The sequence below is a fragment of the Lampris incognitus genome, chromosome 14 (genome assembly GCF_029633865.1).
Source record: "Lampris incognitus isolate fLamInc1 chromosome 14, fLamInc1.hap2, whole genome shotgun sequence".
NCBI lineage: Eukaryota > Metazoa > Chordata > Actinopteri > Lampriformes > Lampridae > Lampris > Lampris incognitus.
Window position 1 is genome coordinate 23,541,895 of NC_079224.1, and position 18,409 is coordinate 23,560,303.

Consider the following 18,409-nt stretch of genomic DNA (forward strand, 5'->3'; position numbering starts at 1 on the left):
AGCAGATTGGAGCATTAGAAACCCTGCTAGGCTGTAGTTTTTCTAGCTGCCAGCTGACATCACGAGCTGTCATTTAGAGGCTGGAAAAAATTGCCGCTCCAGAGATTCGGAAACGATCAAAAACAACCGCGGGTTTCTTTCATGTGCTATCCCTGTGGCAGACTGCGGTGCTGCTGCTGCAGGAGGGGCCTGGGGCTCGGAGTATGCCACTGGGTAGACGGCAGATGCCGTCACGTGAATGACCTCTCTCCAAGCCTCCCTGCCTAACAATTTTGGACAATTTGATGATTTGGGTTGGAAAAAAAAGTCAATGTGACCTGTTAGAAAATGTTGGTCACAAGAGCTTTTTCCACTTTAATCCCTGTATTTGGAATTAGACCACTGGCAGATTGAATACAGTTTATATATATATATATATATACACTACCGTTCAAAAGTTTGGGATCACCCAAACAATTTCGTGTTTTCCATGAAAAGTCACACTTATTCACCACCATATGTTGTGAAATGAATAGAAAATAGAGTCAAGACATTGACAAGGTTAGAAATAATGATTTGTATTTGAAATAAGATTTTTTTTACATCAAACTTTGCTTTCGTCAAAGAATCCTCCATTTGCAGCAATTACAGCATTGCAGACCTTTGGCATTCTAGCTGTTAATTTGTTGAGGTAATCTGGAGAAATTGCACCCCACGCTTCCAGAAGCAGCTCCCACAAGTTGGATTGGTTGGATGGGCACTTCTTTGAGCAGATTGAGTTTCTGGAGCATCACATTTGTGGGGTCAATTAAACGCTCAAAATGGCCAGAAAAAGAGAACTTTCATCTGAAACTCGACAGTCTATTCTTGTTCTTAGAAATGAAGGCTATTCCATGCGAGAAATTGCTAAGAAATTGAAGATTTCCTACACCGGTGTGTACTACTCCCTTCAGAGGACAGCACAAACAGGCTCTAACAGGTACTATTTAATGAAGATGCCAGTTGGGGACCTGTGAGGCGTCTGTTTCTCAAACTAGAGACTCTAATGTACTTATCTTCTTGCTCAGTTGTGCAACGCGGCCTCCCACTTCTTTTTCTACTCTGGTTAGAGCCTGTTTGTGCTGTCCTCTGAAGGGAGTAGTACACACCGGTGTAGGAAATCTTCAATTTCTTAGCAATTTCTCGCATGGAATAGCCTTCATTTCTAAGAACAAGAATAGACTGTCGAGTTTCAGATGAAAGTTCTCTTTTTCTGGCCATTTTGAGCGTTTAATTGACCCCACAAATGTGATGCTCCAGAAACTCAATCTGCTCAAAGAAGTGCCCATCCAACCAATCCAACTTGTGGGAGCTGCTTCTGGAAGCGTGGGGTGCAATTTCTCCAGATTACCTCAACAAATTAACAGCTAGAATGCCAAAGGTCTGCAATGCTGTAATTGCTGCAAATGGAGGATTCTTTGACGAAAGCAAAGTTTGATGTAAAAAAAATCTTGTTTCAAATACAAATCATTATTTCTAACCTTGTCAATGTCTTGACTCTATTTTCTATTCATTTCACAACATATGGTGGTGAATAAGTGTGACTTTTCATGGAAAACACAAAATTGTTTGGGTGATCCCAAACTTTTGAACGGTAGTGTATATATATATATATATATATATATATATATATATATATATATATATATATATATATATATATATGCATTACACATCAATACTTTCAAGGACAAGGACTCTCATGTGTTGAGTGAACTCAGAGCTCATTCATTGCTATTCACGCAATGTGTTTTCATCATCAGTGATAAATACTAAATGTTAACTGAATCAAATGAATAAGAACGGTATTTAACAGAGTACAACCAATGGTCTCAAACAATGACGTTTAAATGCAACTGTATTTTGAGTTATGACACTATCACAGGGTTTTGCAACAACAACAACATTTCAATCTGCAAGTCAAACTCATTGAGAGCAACTGTAAATTATACATTATAAAGATAAATGGACAATTGCACCTTTTAGTTGAGAAGATTAGATTTGTATGGTGTCAGGCAACTGTGTTATATGTATCTTTATTCGGGGCAACCGTTACTGATGGCCTCGTCACATGAAAATGCAGTATTGAAATACTACTCTGTATATAATTTGAAAATTAGATTACACTCTGAGCTATTCCCTGTCCGATACGCTAACCTAACACTAACCTTGTAAAAGAGCCAAATAATCCCACTGTGTCTTTCTGTGTCCAGGGTGAAATATGACCACTCTCCGGATGTAAGTAGACAGCACAACACATGCAAGAGCACAGGCAACATGGAGATCTGTGAAGTCAACGTTTTAGAAAGTCGAGAATGAACATTATGTTAGGTGTATCTCTTGCTCACATTCACTGTGCAGACCGGTTAATGGTGCCTGGAGGAAATGTATAGGCTATAAGATGTATTTGTCATTTATGTGTGGATGCCTGTAGAAGGTCTATGACCAAAATGTTGAATTCAACAACACAAAAGATCTGCTGTCAAATCCCTTGTGCTGACATTTAGGGGACTTACACACACACACACACACACACACACACACACACACATACACACACACACACACACACACCAAAAAAAACCCCAAAAACCAATTCAACAAACCAAGACAGAAAACCCTAAATCAACACACTTCACACACTTGTGCCAGCATTAAAAGGGAGAACGTCAGGCAGTGCTGTCATAAATCTCAACAAACCTGGTTTCAACTGGCTTGGCAACCAAACTGCAACAGCCACTAAGAGAGTGCCAACATGAGAATGTGATAATATCAACAACTGTAAGCTAATGGGATGGCAGACACTGCTGCAAACAGCCTGCCTAGCAGGTCAGAAACCCAACACCTACTTGTGTAGCTTCAGTTTCGCAATAAATAACTATTCGGGAGCTTTCCTTTTCAGTGTGCGGATATCCTCATTTGTTCTTCCTTTTGTGATATTCATCCTGCATCTGAATCCTCATGGAGCTGGGTGTGCACACCGATACCGTTTTTCTTCTTTAGAATAAATATGACATTAATATTGGAGAGATGGCCATTATTCATTGTCAGTTGCATCAGTTTTAGCTCATTTGAACTTGGGGTGATTTACAGTCTCAATGACTGTCACTTTATTGTCATATACATATATATGCATGATGTATATGCATGATGTACACTCACCGGCCACTTTATTAGGCACACCTGTCCAACTGCTCGTTAACGCAAATTTCTAAACAGCCAATCACATGGCAGCAACTCAAAGCATTTAGGCATGTAGACATGGTCAAGATGATCTGCTGCAGTTGAAACCGAGCATCAGAATGGGGAAGAAAGGTGATTTAAGTGACTCTGAATGTGGCATGGTTGTTGGTGCCAGACGGGCTGGTCTGAGTATTTCAGAAACTGCTGATCTACTGGGATTTTCATGCACAACCATCTCTAGGGTTTACAGAGAATGGTCCGAAAAAGAGAAAATATCCAGTGAGCGGCAGTTCTGTGGGCGAAAATGCCTTGCTGATGCCAGAGGTCAGAGGAGAATGGCCAGACTGGTTCGAGCTGATAGAAAGGCAACAGTAACTCAAATAACCACTCATTACAACCGAGGTATGCAGAAGAGCATCTCTGAACGCACAACACGTCGAACCTTGAGGCAGATGGGCTACAGCAGCAGAAGACCACACCGGGTACCACTCCTGTCAGCTAAGAACAGGAAACTGAGGCTACAATTCGCACAGGCTCACCAAAATTTGACAATAGAAGATTGGAAAAACGTTGCCTGGTCTGATGAGTCTCAATTTCTGCTGCGACATTCGGATGGTAGGGCCAGAATTTGGCGTCAACAACATGAAAGCATGGATCCATCCTGCCTTGGATCAACGGTTCAGGCTGCTGGTGGTGGTGTAATGGTGTGGGGGATATTTTCTTGGCACACTTTGGGCCCCTTAGTACCAATTGAGCATCGTGTCAACGCCACAGCCTACCTGAGTATTGTTGCTGACCATGTCCATCCCTTTATGACCACAGTGTTCCCATCTTCTGATGGCCACTTCCAGCAGGATAACGCGCCATGTCATAAAGCTCGAATCATCTCAGACTGGTTTCTTGAACATGACAATGAGTTCACTGTACTCAAATGGCCTCCACAGTCACCAGATCTCAATCCAATAGAGCACCTTTGGGATGTGGTGGACCGGGAGATTCGCATCATGGATGTGCAGCCGACAAATCTGCAGCAACTGCGTGATGCTATCATGTCAATATGGACCAAACTCTCTGAGGAATGTTTCCAGTACCTTGTTGAATCTATGCCACGAAGGATTAAGGCAAAAGGGGGTCCAACCCGGTACTAGCAAGGTGTACCTAATAAAGTGGCCAGTGAGTGTATATGCGTACATATGTATATGCATGTATATGCATACATACATGCATGCATGATATCTGTATAGTTTGATGAGGAGGAAGAGAAAATGGTCAAGTTTAAGTAACAGCTGAGATTTTTGTCAATCAACAGTGGGGGGGGGCAGCACATAGATATAAGATAGATGGATATCTTAGATAGATATAGGCATGTAAGGTAGATATATATAAGGTAGATACTAAGCACTGCAATCTTTTCTGCCAAAGCCTCCCTAACATGCTGTCTGACATGTCCACATTCCCCTCTGGGCATGTTTACTGAGACAGCGCCTTGTCTTCCGGGGCAAATACTATCAGGTTCAAGTTGCCCGGCTGATGTCAAAGATCTGCACCTGACATTCACACAGGGTTTCTGTTTGAAACGGCACACATTTCACAGAGCAAATGACAGAAGTTTTGCGTGTTGTTTTCTTCTCTCCCTGCATGTTGGCTGTGATCTGGGAAACCAGCGAGGACGTGTCACCGGCCGTAGCCAGGAGACCAAGCCTGCGTCAGCCCCCTCGTTCATTTCGTGGTTTACGAGCAGATCATTAGGGCGGTTTCTTAGTTACGCCGGCAGGGCAGATATTACAGTACAACCTTTAGGCTGGGCCCAGGTGCAGTTCAGAGCGCCACGTTTATTCTGATTTCACCACTTGAGAAAACCGGATCTGTAAGAGAAAATCTGACCGACTCTCGTCCAAATCCTGCACAGGTCTTGCATTTAGGTTTCTAGATTCCAGACACGGTCTTTGCGGGTTGTTTGGTTTCCCAGCCTTTCTAGAGCCACACGCATTCTCGAGGGGGGAACGCGTCCTTAAAAACGGGAGAGGGAACACACAGAGCACAATGTGGGCTCCACGCTGGACCTTTTCAGTTTTTTTCCCCCTCCAAACTAAGTTGATGTGTAAGCCATGTTCTTGTCAGACTGACGGATTTGTTAAAATACTTTACCTGTCACCAATAAAACGTTCCCACCCAGTCGCTGCCTGTGCTTAAACACTGCACGTCTGCATTCACAATGGGGCCTTGAAACACACACACGTGGTTTGGTTTTGTTTGACAGTTAAAATGTGTGCGCTGTCCTTTTGAGGAATGCGGGTGTGAAGTGGAAAATTACAGAGGGGGCAGGGGGTTTCAGTCAGAGAGCAGATGTTATGCTCTCAATCACTCACATAATCCCCAAGCCATGTTTTGGTAAGGGGAAACTTTAAAAACACTGGAAAGCTCCTTTTGTTTACATTACCTGTTTTTTATTGGTAAAAACTTGTCTGTCCACAAACATAATGTTTTATGATTACAGATCGATAGATCGATGTTATGACTATTTAATGCAGCTGCAAACCAGTTTGATTTATGTCAATGTTAAATTTTTTTTATCAATATTTATCTTGGACGTACAAAATTTACATCTTTGGGCTGCTTTGTGAATGTCGGCTCCGGTCAATAAGCTCTGCAGCAGTTAGTGAAAGTTTAGTTTACAGGGCGGAAACGAAGAATATACGAAGATGTTCAATAAGTCTCCCTTTTTAAGATACTTAGCTGGATTTCCAAAATATAGTCCAGAATATTATGACAAGGTGTTAAATAAAAATTAACCTTGCTCATGTTAGGTGTCATTGACGAAAGTTTTATTCAGTTTACATGTACGGAGTAGGTCTGGGTTTAATTAATGGTTTTCCCTATTCCAATCGATCTTCATCGTAACGATCTGACCATCAATTCATTTAATCCCTCAATCGTTCTCCCCCCCCCCTTTTCTCTCCTCAATTGTATTCGGCCAATTACCTCACTCTTCCGAGCCGGACCCGGTCACTGCTCCACCCCCTCTGCTGATCCGGGGAGGGCTGCAGACTACCACATAGTACCTCCTCCGATCCATGTGGAGTCGCCAGCTGCTTCTTTTCACCTGACAGTGAGGAGTTTCACCAGGGGGACGTAGCGCGTGGGAGGATCACGTTATTCTCCCCAGTTTCCCCTCCGCCCCCGAACATGCTCCCTGACCAACCAGAGGAGGCGCTAGTGCAGCAACCAGGACATACGTATACCCACATCCGGCTTCCCACCCTGACCAAGCCGGGGTAACACGGGGATTCGAACCGGTGATCTCTGTGTTGGTAGGCAATGGAATAGACTGCTATGCTACCCGGACGCCCCTGAATTGATTTTTTAATGTCAGAAGAGGCTGCACTGACTCAAAAGATGGAAGTGCATGAGCTGATGAGCTGAAGAAAAATGAAGAGAAAAAAGAGAAACTTTAATATTAGTCTTATTAATCTAAACTAAAACAAAACAAAAAAAGATAAGCTAGCATGGGAATGTGTGATTGCTGACTTTGTTTCACTCACTGTGTAGCTTAAAAGGTACACAGGGGGAAAGTACAGAAAAGCATTGCTATTTAGAGCTAGTATATCCATTTACTTCCACTTTTCCCTTTTGCCCTTTAAAAAACTAACAATCCCACAAAACAGCTTGTTTTGAAACCTGAACCCTCCACATATATGGGAGACAATTATCATTATTTCACATTATTATTATTATTATTATTATTATTTCTTTCATGTTTCCTGTTTTACATCCTGTAGAGCAGGGCAGATGTCACTTGATTGACAGTACTCGTCGTAATATGTGGGCTGTTCCGAGTAGGAAGATCTCCTGGACTGCACAGATGTTGATGTTTCCTGGGATACGGTTGGTGAACTTTTCCATTCCCTTCTTCATGAGTCCTAGAACTCTGATGACCACTGGTCTTGTTTCCGTCTTCATACCCGCATCCTGTTGATTTCAATCTCCAGGTCTTTGAACTTGGTCAGCTTCTCTGTGACTTCCACTGAGGTGTTTTTTTCGGATGGTATTGCCATGTCAATGCATATGCACCTCTTTTGCTTCCTGTCCTTGATAACGATGTCGGGCTTGTTGGCTTTTATCTCTCTGTCAGTGTGGATGGGCATGTCCCAGAGGATGGTGACATCATTGTTTTCAGTGACCGTTTTTGGCTGATGTTCGTACCACTTCTCAGTCATCTTGATCTTGTAACTCCTGCAGATCTTCCAGTGCAGGTATGCTGCTGCCTTATTGTGCCTGTACATGTACTCAGTCTTTGCCAGTTCCGGGCAGCCTGAGACAATGTGGTCGATGGTTTCCTCTGCTTTCAGCCTGGTGCTCGTCAGCCACTGGTGTGTCTTTTGCTGGTCCACGTCTGCATCTTTCATTCTTTTTGGGTACTTCTCGTGCATTGCTTTGTCCTCCCAGGTTTTCTACAATTGCCGCTGGCCATGGCGTTTTGCCTTCTGCTTCACTCGTTTGGCATAGATGGTAGTTGCCTCGTTTTCTGTTGGTGGGGTTTCTGGGACATCAAGCTCTTTCTTGAATTGTGCAGATTCTTTATTGATAGAATAGATCTGATGTTTTTCTGTTCGGAGGAGTGTGTCATCTGTTTTTGTCAGGTATGCATCCAGCCCGATAGTGATAGTCTTGAAGGTCAGTTCGAGTTGGACTAGGCCTTGTCCTCCTGAAGCTCTTGGTAGGTACAGCCTGTCGCCTACTTTTTCAATGGGAAGGGTAGGCTTTGCTTTTTTCAGGATTGCCTTTAACGTTGTGAATTTCGGAGTTTGCACATGCGTATTGTATAGCTTAAGGCTAACTCAACAGATGAGGAAAGGCACTGCTTATGGCAGGAGTGCGAGCCAATCAGAGCCATCAAGGCGCAGAATTGCTATAGTGTCGTAGATATTTATGCTATCAATAAAGCAAGCTACACTTCAGAGCAAAATCAGTAATGTCGACCATCGTACGTCTTCAGAATTTTAATAGATTACCAGCAAAAAGGACTTGTCATCAAGCAAGGCAGGCCTGGACCAGCTCTCCCTGACCCCAACCATCGTAAAGGGCAGAAATCCTCCGATCATTCCAGATGGAGTGGTACATAAGTAAAGTGTGGCTATGCGGCTCCGATGCTGCCACCAGCAGGCTGCACTGCTTCAATTGTTTGCTGTTTTCCAGCAAGGGGGACAGTCTATGGGTAGGTGCCGACTACTGTGACCTGAGCAACCTGCCAGCAGTGCGTGAGTGGTCCAGTTCACACATTCAACAGCAAATAGCATTGAAAACCTTTGGAAACTGCACTCCGATCAACATAGCTTTAAACGCGGCGAACAAACAGCAAGTCTCCGCGCACAACGCGAAGGTGAGGGAAACTCGTGAGATTCTGAAGGACCTGATGCGTCTTACTTGCTACTGTAAACTACTAATAAGATACGTTAGTCCCTAGCTAACGGGTCTGACCCTTTAGCCGAGCGGTTAGTGATGTCGCCTTGGGGTGCAGTACACCCCGTATCGAATCCCGCACCGGGCCAGAAAATAACCGGTTACATTGGTGGCAGCGGTGGGATCCGGAAGTGTGCAGATCCTCAGAAGTCTCTCCGGAGCGCGGGAATAAGAGGGGGACGACTGTAAACTACTAATAAGATACGTTAGCCCCTAGCTAACGGGTCTGACCCTTTAGCCGAGCGGTTAGTGATGTCGCCTTGTGGTGCAGTACACCCCGTATCGAATCTCGCACCGGGCAAAAAAATAACCGGTTACACTACTTAGCGAAACAGCAATTAGCCTTCAGGGGAAACAAGGAAAGCACCGGCTCATCAAACTGGGGAAACTATGTGGCGCTCCTAAAACCTAATTACGGAGAAATTGCGGCGACGCATCTTGAAGTTTCCTCAGTGTTTTCCGGAACATCGAACCCTTTTCATGTTCGTACAAGTCGATGAGACCACTGACACAACCAACAATGCGCAGCTATCTGTTGTATTGCGGTATGTCTGCCAACATGGAGTTAAAGAGGCATTTTTGGGATTTAGTGACGTAATGCTGTATGCTGTGCTCTGCTGTGCTGCACTGCCATCGGTACTGTGCCCTCACAGGGTACCGATGGAAACTATCAAATCCGCTGTGGCGATCCCTGGGAAACAGGGAACAAGCCAAAAGAGGAAGAAGTGATGTTATACTGTGTAATGCAGGGGTCGGGAACCTTTTTGACTGGGAGAGCCATAAAAGCCAAATGTTTCTAAATATATTTCATTGAGAGCCATATAGTATTTTTAACGTATAATAAATTAAATATGTCTTACTTTTAATGCGACTTCTGGTGCTGCATGGTTTTGCTGATGGCCTTGTAGTCTGGTTCATACGTGGTGAGGTTGAGCTTCATGCAGGCGTTGAGGCTTCCATCAGTTAAACGTGAGCGTAGGTTGGTCTTAATGTTCCTCATATGCGAGAATGACTGCTCACATGCATATGTAGAGCCAAACATGGTCAATACGGCAATACTCACACGCTGCATTGTGTGGTATGTCACAGAAAGCTCGTTCCAAGTTTTAAGAATCAGCTGGTCTTCAGGTTGAAGATTTTTAATTTCTGTCCACTTGTGTTCCCTCGCCAGCTCTGCTCCCTGTCGCGCAAGACTTTCCAACTCTCCATTAAGTGACTTGAACTTACTCATCCACATGTCTGATGCCTTCAGGTCAGCAACTTCCAGCTCAAAGTCTCCGATAGAGACCCCGGGGATGCATGTCAGGTCGATTTTGTCCACTGCACACTCATGTGGATGAGTGATGAACTTGAAAAGACCAGTGCGCGCACGAAATTCTCCAAAACGTGCTTTGAATGACTGCAGGAGATTGAACGTAAAGCCAGCTAGCTGCTGGAGATCCAGATGTTGAGTGGAGTCACTTGCTAAGCATGCATCTCTAAATTGTTGCAGTCTTTCAAAGTGCAGAAGACGACCTGTTTCAATGTCCCTGAGAAAGACTTCCAGCTTGCTTTCAAATGCAAACACTGCTTGTTGAAGGGATGAGATTGTATTTCCAATACCTTGCATTTTCACATTGAGCTGGTTCAGATGGCCAGTTATGTCCACGAGATAGTGAAACTGCAGGAGCCAGTCAGTGTTGTCTAGCTCAGGATGCTTGACGCCTTTCATTTCAAGAAAAGTCCGGATTTCACTCAGGCAAGCTGCAAAACGGCTGAGCACCTTCCCCCTTGACAACCAACGCACGTTGCTGTGTAAAAGCAGACCGGGATAATGATTCCCAACTTCTTCTAACAGAGCTTTAAACTGGCGATCATTTAAAGCTCGGGCAACAATAAAGTTGACCACTCGAATGACCAGAGACATCACCTCGCCAAGCTCCTGGCCACACGTCTGAGCGCAAAGCGCCTCCTGGTGCAGGATGCACTGAAAACTTAGGATGGCTCTCTTTTCATGTTCACGGAGAAGCGCTACAAATCCTTTGTTCTTCCCCAACATACAGGGTGCAGTACAGACAGAAATAAGTTTATCCATCGGTAGTTTTTTTTCTTTAGCAAACTCCATGAAAGACATGAATAAATCCTCTCCTCTTGTTGTCCCTTTCATTGGCAAAACAGCCAAGCTTTCCTCACGCAGTGTGTCACCTGCAGCATACCTGGCAATGATACTGCACTGAGATAGATGGCTAACGTCTGTTGACTCATCTAACGCGAGAGAAAAGTATGTCCCGGCGTTTATGTCCTTAATTTGTGTTTCCTCGACTTGATTTGCCATCATGATGCTACGATCGTGCACAGTTCTTGCTGACAGGGGCATGTCTTTTATTCGTTTGATTATCTTGTCTTTATTTGGGAAGTCATCAAACAGTTCATTGGCCACATCAAGCATGAATGTTTTGGCATACTCGCCATCTGTGAATGACTTTCCATTCCTTACTATTGCCAAAGCCCCCGCAAAGCTAGCGGAATTCCCGTCACCTTGCTTGGGCCACACACGTAGTTGCTGCTGACTCGTCTGCACTCTCCGCTGTAGCTCCTCGCATGCCCTTTTCCTGCTGTCCCCCGCTGGATATTTCGATGCAAATGAAGCATGGTGCGTATCGAAGTGCCGCTTTATATTTGACCGTTTCATCGATGCAATTTTATCATTGCATATTAGACATACCGCAGATCCTGCTCTCTCCACAAATGCAAATTCCTCTGTCCACGCAGCCTGGAATGCACGGTAATCATCGTCTTTTTTTCTTTTCGCCATCTTTTCCGTTACAAGGGTTGAAGCGGATAAACTAGTTGGCTATCTGATAAAATTGATTTCTTCACCTTTACAATGACCCGGACATGCTCGCGAGCCATTGGTTCCCGAACCGACCCACGGGTGACCCGTGACCCGTGAAATTTATCTTCAAAACTAATTTCTGTTTACTTTAAAATGACACAGTATTATTAAGAAATATCACAAGTATTTTAAAATCAGTTCCAAACTGATTTTTTTGAAAAAAAAAAATTTCAACTCAAAATTGTCTGGGAGCCATATATGGCTCGCGAGCCATAGGTTCCCGACCGCTGGTGAAATGTAATAATGTGAGGCAATGACATTACTTAGTCACAAGAAAAAGGTACTTCATATATACTTGGACAATATTTTTGTTTAGGTTTTCATTTGGAATATAGTTCAGCCAGGGGGGCACAAAACTCTAGAATTCTGTGGCAGTTGGAATAATTAAGAAGGATCAGATTGTTATAAAACATTAGAGAGCACAAAAGGATGTAATTTGGATTTGTGAATGCCCACTGCCTACTCAGCCACTGACCTCACCGCACGTCACTGCTACAGACACAATTGGCCGTGTCTGCGAATGGGAAGCCGGATGTGGGTATGTGTCCTGGTCGCTGCGCTAGCGCCATCTCTGATCGGTTGGGGCACCTCTTCATGGGGGAGGGGGAACTGGAGGAATGGCGTGATACTCCCACGCGCTACATACCTCTGGCGAAACCCCTCACTGTCAGGTGAAAAGCGGCTGGCGACTCCACGTGTATCAGAGGAAGCATGTGGTAGTCTGCAGCCCTCCCCAGCTCGGCAGAGAGGGTGAAGCAGCGACCGGGACGGCTCGGCAGGGTGGGGTAATTGGCCGAATACAATTGGGGAGAAAGGGGGGGGGGATCCTTGTCTATTCATAGCATGAAGAGCCATTCTTCTCATGCACAGGAGCGGGGTTTATAGGGATTGGTCTGTCAGTAACAATTCTGTGAGGAGTTAATTTTGTTTGCCTGGCAAGTATGAATTTCCCTGACATTAAGGCCAAAGGGAGCCCAATTTTTTCATTTCAGTATTTTTTTATCACATAATTTAGGCAGTTTATTTTTCAGTACTTAATTATGACTTTCATTTAATCTAGGGATAGTGGATAGTAGGGACATTGGGATCATCTGTCATGATCTTTCCAGTTAAGTGGGAACCCCTATCATAAAATGAAGGCATAGCTTACAGAATATACACAACAAATTTATGTTGGTTTGTGAGTAATACTGTAACAGACACACTGGCAGAGAGCTTTTTTTTTTTTACTGTCGTACCAGGGCAGTTTTTGTCTGGCAGTCTTTACCGTTTAACCTTTTACACTGTTCACTCTGTCTGGAGTAGCTTCTACTAACACAGACATAGAAACAGTAAACAGTACATATGGTTTTTCTGAAGGTTCAAGAGAACATTTCTGTCTGTCCAGAGACTTAAATGGATGGCACACCTGTCAGTTGTATTCTGAGTCTGTCATAAGGATCCCAAACAAGTGTTCAATCATTAACTTTGTTTTAAATCATTGTCAATTTTATATACATATATAATTTGAATTTTCTCATGTACTATGATCTTACTGTACTATAACCTAGCTCCTTACGTAACTGCAATAACACTTACGAAAGTACTTAGTCACATGGGCAGTTATTTTTCTATAAGGTTTGTTTTAATTTCTCTGTCAACTATAGCACGGATTCCCATTACTCAAGGTCACCCTAAACAATGAAGCGAAGGAGCTGGCTCAAATGGTTTGAGTTGACAGACTAAACCACGTGTGGCATGCCCCACTGGGTTGTCTTTTCTTTGAATGTCAGAAGTTTTGGTTTTCTTGTTTCTTTTCCAACACATTTCATGTGTGTGTGTGTGTGTGTGTGTGTGTGTGTGTGTGTGTGTGTGTGTGTGTGGGATATTACTATGATATTATGCTGTTTTCTAAAGCCAACACAAGGTTGTTTTTTTTTCCTTTCAAAAATACACATTTTCTTTGGTGAACAAGAAGAAGAAGGAAGCTCTTTGACCAAACCAAATCAAGCGGGTACAGTACTTGTTGCTAGACTAAAAGTCGAGTAGTAGAATCTGAGGTCACCTCTTTGGCGTTACAAGACACAAGGCAGCAGAGCTACAAGAGTAACCTGAGCTGGAGGGAAAACAAAAGTTCCATGGGGGAGGCGGTGTGGGTTGGGGGTGAGGGTGGGAGGGCGGGTTTAAGGGAGGTTGCTGTAACTGAGCCGAATCACTGAAGCTTGCTTGGGTAGCGGCTATGTCACAAGGAGCCCTTCTGTCTTGTTGTTGACACCTGTAGACAGCAGGTTTCCACGACAGCTCCATCACTGTTGTCTGGATCAGTTTGCGGCATGATGCTGCAGCCTGGAAGACGACAGCGGGGAGGAAACTTGATAACATCACACGTCTGCCAGACAGGTTGTACAGAGGTTTGAGTAAGGGGCTGTCCCCTAGTTGTGATCTACTCTGCTTACTACTGTGGCCTGTCTTGCATGACAGAGCCAAAGACATGACCCAAGGCATTATGGATTACAGAACACATCCATTTATTACCCAGCTGCACACACTTCCCATACACAGTACAAGGCATTTTGTTTTGACAGCAAGCAGAATTCTCTTTAAAAAGAAAAAAAATCACCTAATTATCTCAACAGACATATAAACTAATTCTCTGCATCTTCAATGTACATGCTTACATGTATGAAGCAATAACAGAGATGAAACAGCCAGGTTCAGAGGGTAATAGTCCAAACCATGTATTTGCTCCACGCATAAACTAAACCAGCTGATTGTAATCAATACCACCCTTCAGCTAGGAAGGCCAAACATGTTAGCGATCATCAGCTGGTTTAGTACGTGGGTGGAGCAAATAAATGGCTAAGACTTACTTTCTGGACCTGGTTCTTCCACCTCTTGCATTACACACCATATCTTAAAATTTGATTTCACCAAAAGCAATGAGGTTCTTTTCTACCTTGGAGGGTCTGGACTGACACCATGGCTGACTGGTGGCGGTCAGTGAGGCAGCTAAAGAGCACAGGGTTCACATATGGTTCATAGTTTGCCACAGGAGATGTGGGTGGATTGAGAAATCAGTCACATTCCTTTACATAAAACATATGGACCTGCTATGTTTGCTCAATTTCCATTGGATTAGAAATTACCTTTGACCCCAGTGTATGTACTGTAATGCACCATAAAGCAATGTCAGGGTTTTGTAGCTGTGAGAATATGATTTGATTCAAGTAAAACATTTTGCCACTTGCAAACAGATTGAAATACTCTGCTCATACGTTCCAAAAGGCAAGACGTAGCATTTAATGGGGCTGTGAAACCAACAAATAAAATTCTTCAGTAGAGCTAGAATGCTGTTCTCAAATGCCCCTTTTCCACTACATGGTACTGGTTCAACTCGACTCGACTTGTCCTTTTTTTTGTTTTCCATTACTGGAAAGTACCGGAATTTTGGTAACTGTCACCACTTTTCTGGTACCACCTTTGTCGAGGTTCCAAAAAAACTGTAGCAGGTACACTGAGGGGGTACTGTTACGGTAATGGAAAATGACACAGAAGCAAGTCAAGTCAAGTTGAGCCAGTACCATGTAGTGGAAAAGGGGCAAAAGTGCGGTGGTCAACAGCAAATTGTAATGAACATAGTGGCTTAGTGATTATGAAAGATGTCAGATGACTCAATCATTTTTTTTTCTTTACAAGAGAGGCGCGCTTATTAGCTCCACAACCAGTGACTGAGGTTTGAAATGAAAAAGTGGAAATAAGTCTTGACCATACCATTTAATATGGTTATGGGCATATTTCACAGAAAACCTTGAAGTCTCTTCTGTGAGTTGAAAATTCATTATCAGAAATATGACATGGCGACAATTGTCCATGAAATACAATTATAACTGAATTAGAGAGTTTATTGTCTACTATACTATCTGCCTGCTGCCCGAGTGCGAATTATACAATGACAATCAGGGGCGGGGGGGGGTCACCTTTTTCCCCAGGGAATGAAGGGAACCCAGTACAGCGCAGGCGTGTATGCTTCAGTGAACTGAAGTCTTACAATCCTTACAGTACCTTGCTTGTTTCACGTAATACCTGCAGTCTGTTGATGATGATGAATCAAATCCATTACACCAGCTCATGGGGCATGTGCCACACAGCAACTTTTGTAGTCAGGGGTCACCAACAGATTTTTCTAGAGCAAAACTGCCAGCAAGTCAGACCCACACACACACACACACAACAACAGACCATCATTTCCGCTTAAACAGACCCACACAATGTTGTACCAGAACCAAAGACACTATCAACATGCCAAAGAGGTAGGCAGATGTGTTACTATTAGCGGTCGACCGATACGGTGTTTTTTTTTTTTCAGGGCCGATACCGATACCGACTATTGGTAAGTTATGGAGACTGATAGCCGATATTTGGGGCCGATATTCAGTTGCAGTAAATGTAAAAAAAAATTTGCACCAAAATTTACAGCAACACAAAACCCAACCCAGGCTGCCTTTAAATGAATATATGTTTAATTGAATTTTGTGTAAAACAGAAAATATTTGAAAAAAATAAATAAAGTGCATGATGTTCAAGGCACTAGATAACAATCTGAGCGGAATTCTTTTTTAAATAAAAATAACTTCCAAAACATAAAAATTGAATGCATTAAACCGCATGGACAGCAGGCAGTAAACTTTGATCACACTGAATAAATAATAAAATAACTCCACATAAATTAGTTAAAGTGCTCCCAGCAGGCGTTGACTGAACTGAATGGAAAAATGTACATTAGTGTCATTGTTTTCCCTTTTTCTTATCTTTAAAGTGATAGTTCAGGTTTTTTGAAGTGGGGTTGTATGAGGTACTTATCGATAGTCAGTGTATTACATTACATTACATTACATTACATTACATTACAGTCATTTAGCCGACACTTTTATCCAAAGTGACTTACAGTAAGTGCATTTAATGTAGGAAATCAGGAGAACTACTAGTCATCAGAGGTCATAAGTGCATCTAAACAAGCATCTAAGAGCAAAACCTGCAGTAGATGGGAGTCTATGTGCTCCCAGTTTGGAGATTCAGCAGGAGTAGCTGGCACAGAAGTTGAGGAAGGTATTACTGCAGACGGGGACATGGACAAAACACATTTCAGCCACTTGAGAAAAATCTGTTTAAGTGTACGCTATGTTTTGAATATTTTCACCACTTTATCTTGCTGTCAGATAGTCCTTTCATGTGGAACTATGTTCTCTCAACTGCAGAAGGTCCATATTCCTTCGCATAAGTGCACCTATGCAGTACACATTATTACAACACAGATCAGCAGAATCAGATGGACGTTCTGTGGTTGAGAGAATGTAGTTCCACGTGAAAGGGCCATCTGACACGTTCATGCACAACACTGACAATAACACTCTGTATGTAACTAAAATATCACACATTAGCTTTTTTCTTTTAGCCTAGTGTAGCCGGGTGGTAAATCTGTTAAATATGTTAAATGATTTTCCACTTAAATTTAGTGTAGTTTAACTGTTAATATATGTAACCGTTACACTGTCAAGCCTTGTAAAATGTCATTTGATGTATTTAAATTGTGAAGCAGAATGTGAGTGTATTTTTATAGTTTTGGTTGTCATTGCATGTTTTGACCAGTAAGTGGCAGTGTTGTTGACTTTTATTGTGCAAGTTATCCAAGTGCATCTTGGGTACTCTTTCTTTTTTACGTGTGAACCACCTGGAGATTGCGGTGTGACGGTGCTCTGACTCCGTAGTAAGTAGGTGTAAATATCTTGTGAAATATACCTGTAACATTATTCCAAACAATATTATATGTCGGTAATTTGACAAGATGGTTTGATTTAGACGCTACTGGAGTTGATGTTCGGTGATTTTGGGCGCGAGCCGTCGACCACTGGTCTCCATTGCAGGCATGACAAGGTAATGTTGGCGTGCATAAAGCCACACCATGCCATTGTATTTGGGTAGTAAGGGAAATGTAAAGGTTTTATATGCATTTTAATTCTGTTTAAAGGTAACTGACAGAGTGAGAAGTTGCGCAATCTTCAGGAAGTTCCACATGTCTTTGTTAAACCCTGTTTAACATACATAGTCCACTGCTGTATTTTGCACCGTATTTTGTATTTATTATTTTCCTTTTAAAATCTTTTCTGTTAAACTTGCCACATCTGTGAACATTTATGTGCTGTTTGCTCGAAAGACATAGGAATTTATGCACTCAGTAAAACGATCTGCATTCGAAGGTTCAAACAATAAAATTAAAGCTACAAGAACCCCGGAAGTAATTGTGTCCTGTGTGGTATCTAATTCCACGGGCTACATAATTTTGGTACTAGGAGTGGGGTGTAGCTAAAACACTTTTTTTTAAATTGGCAACAGAGTGGCTTATTTTTACTTTTAAAAAAATAAAAAATACGGCAGTGGTGAAGATTGCTGGTGACGTCCGTTGGTGTTGAGTCTGAAGCCATCCTAATGTGGAGGTGGTGACCAGCGAGAGACGACGTGAGGGGCTCTACGAGGTTCTGGTGCTTCCTGTTTCACACAACTCAGCCGTACCAGCGCAGAGGACTCCAGCGCGCTAACTTCAGCTACAAAGACCAAGATCCAGCAAGGCTCCAAGTTAAAGACTGTCCTTGTAGTATCCTTGAACCAAGTTTTGAACTAAATATCCTCATTTATACTGGACTGAGTAAAGATTAATATATCATTATGTCTAGTGATTCTGGTGATGAAGGGAGTTCACGTAATGATAATGGCCACACCTCAGGTGGCATAACGGGTATAGGTGAAGGTGCTACAGAAGAAATGCAGACCACCATGCAAGAGCTCGCCAGACTGCGAGATGAGCTCACCAGGTTAAATGTTGAAGCAAGGGCTCAGAGA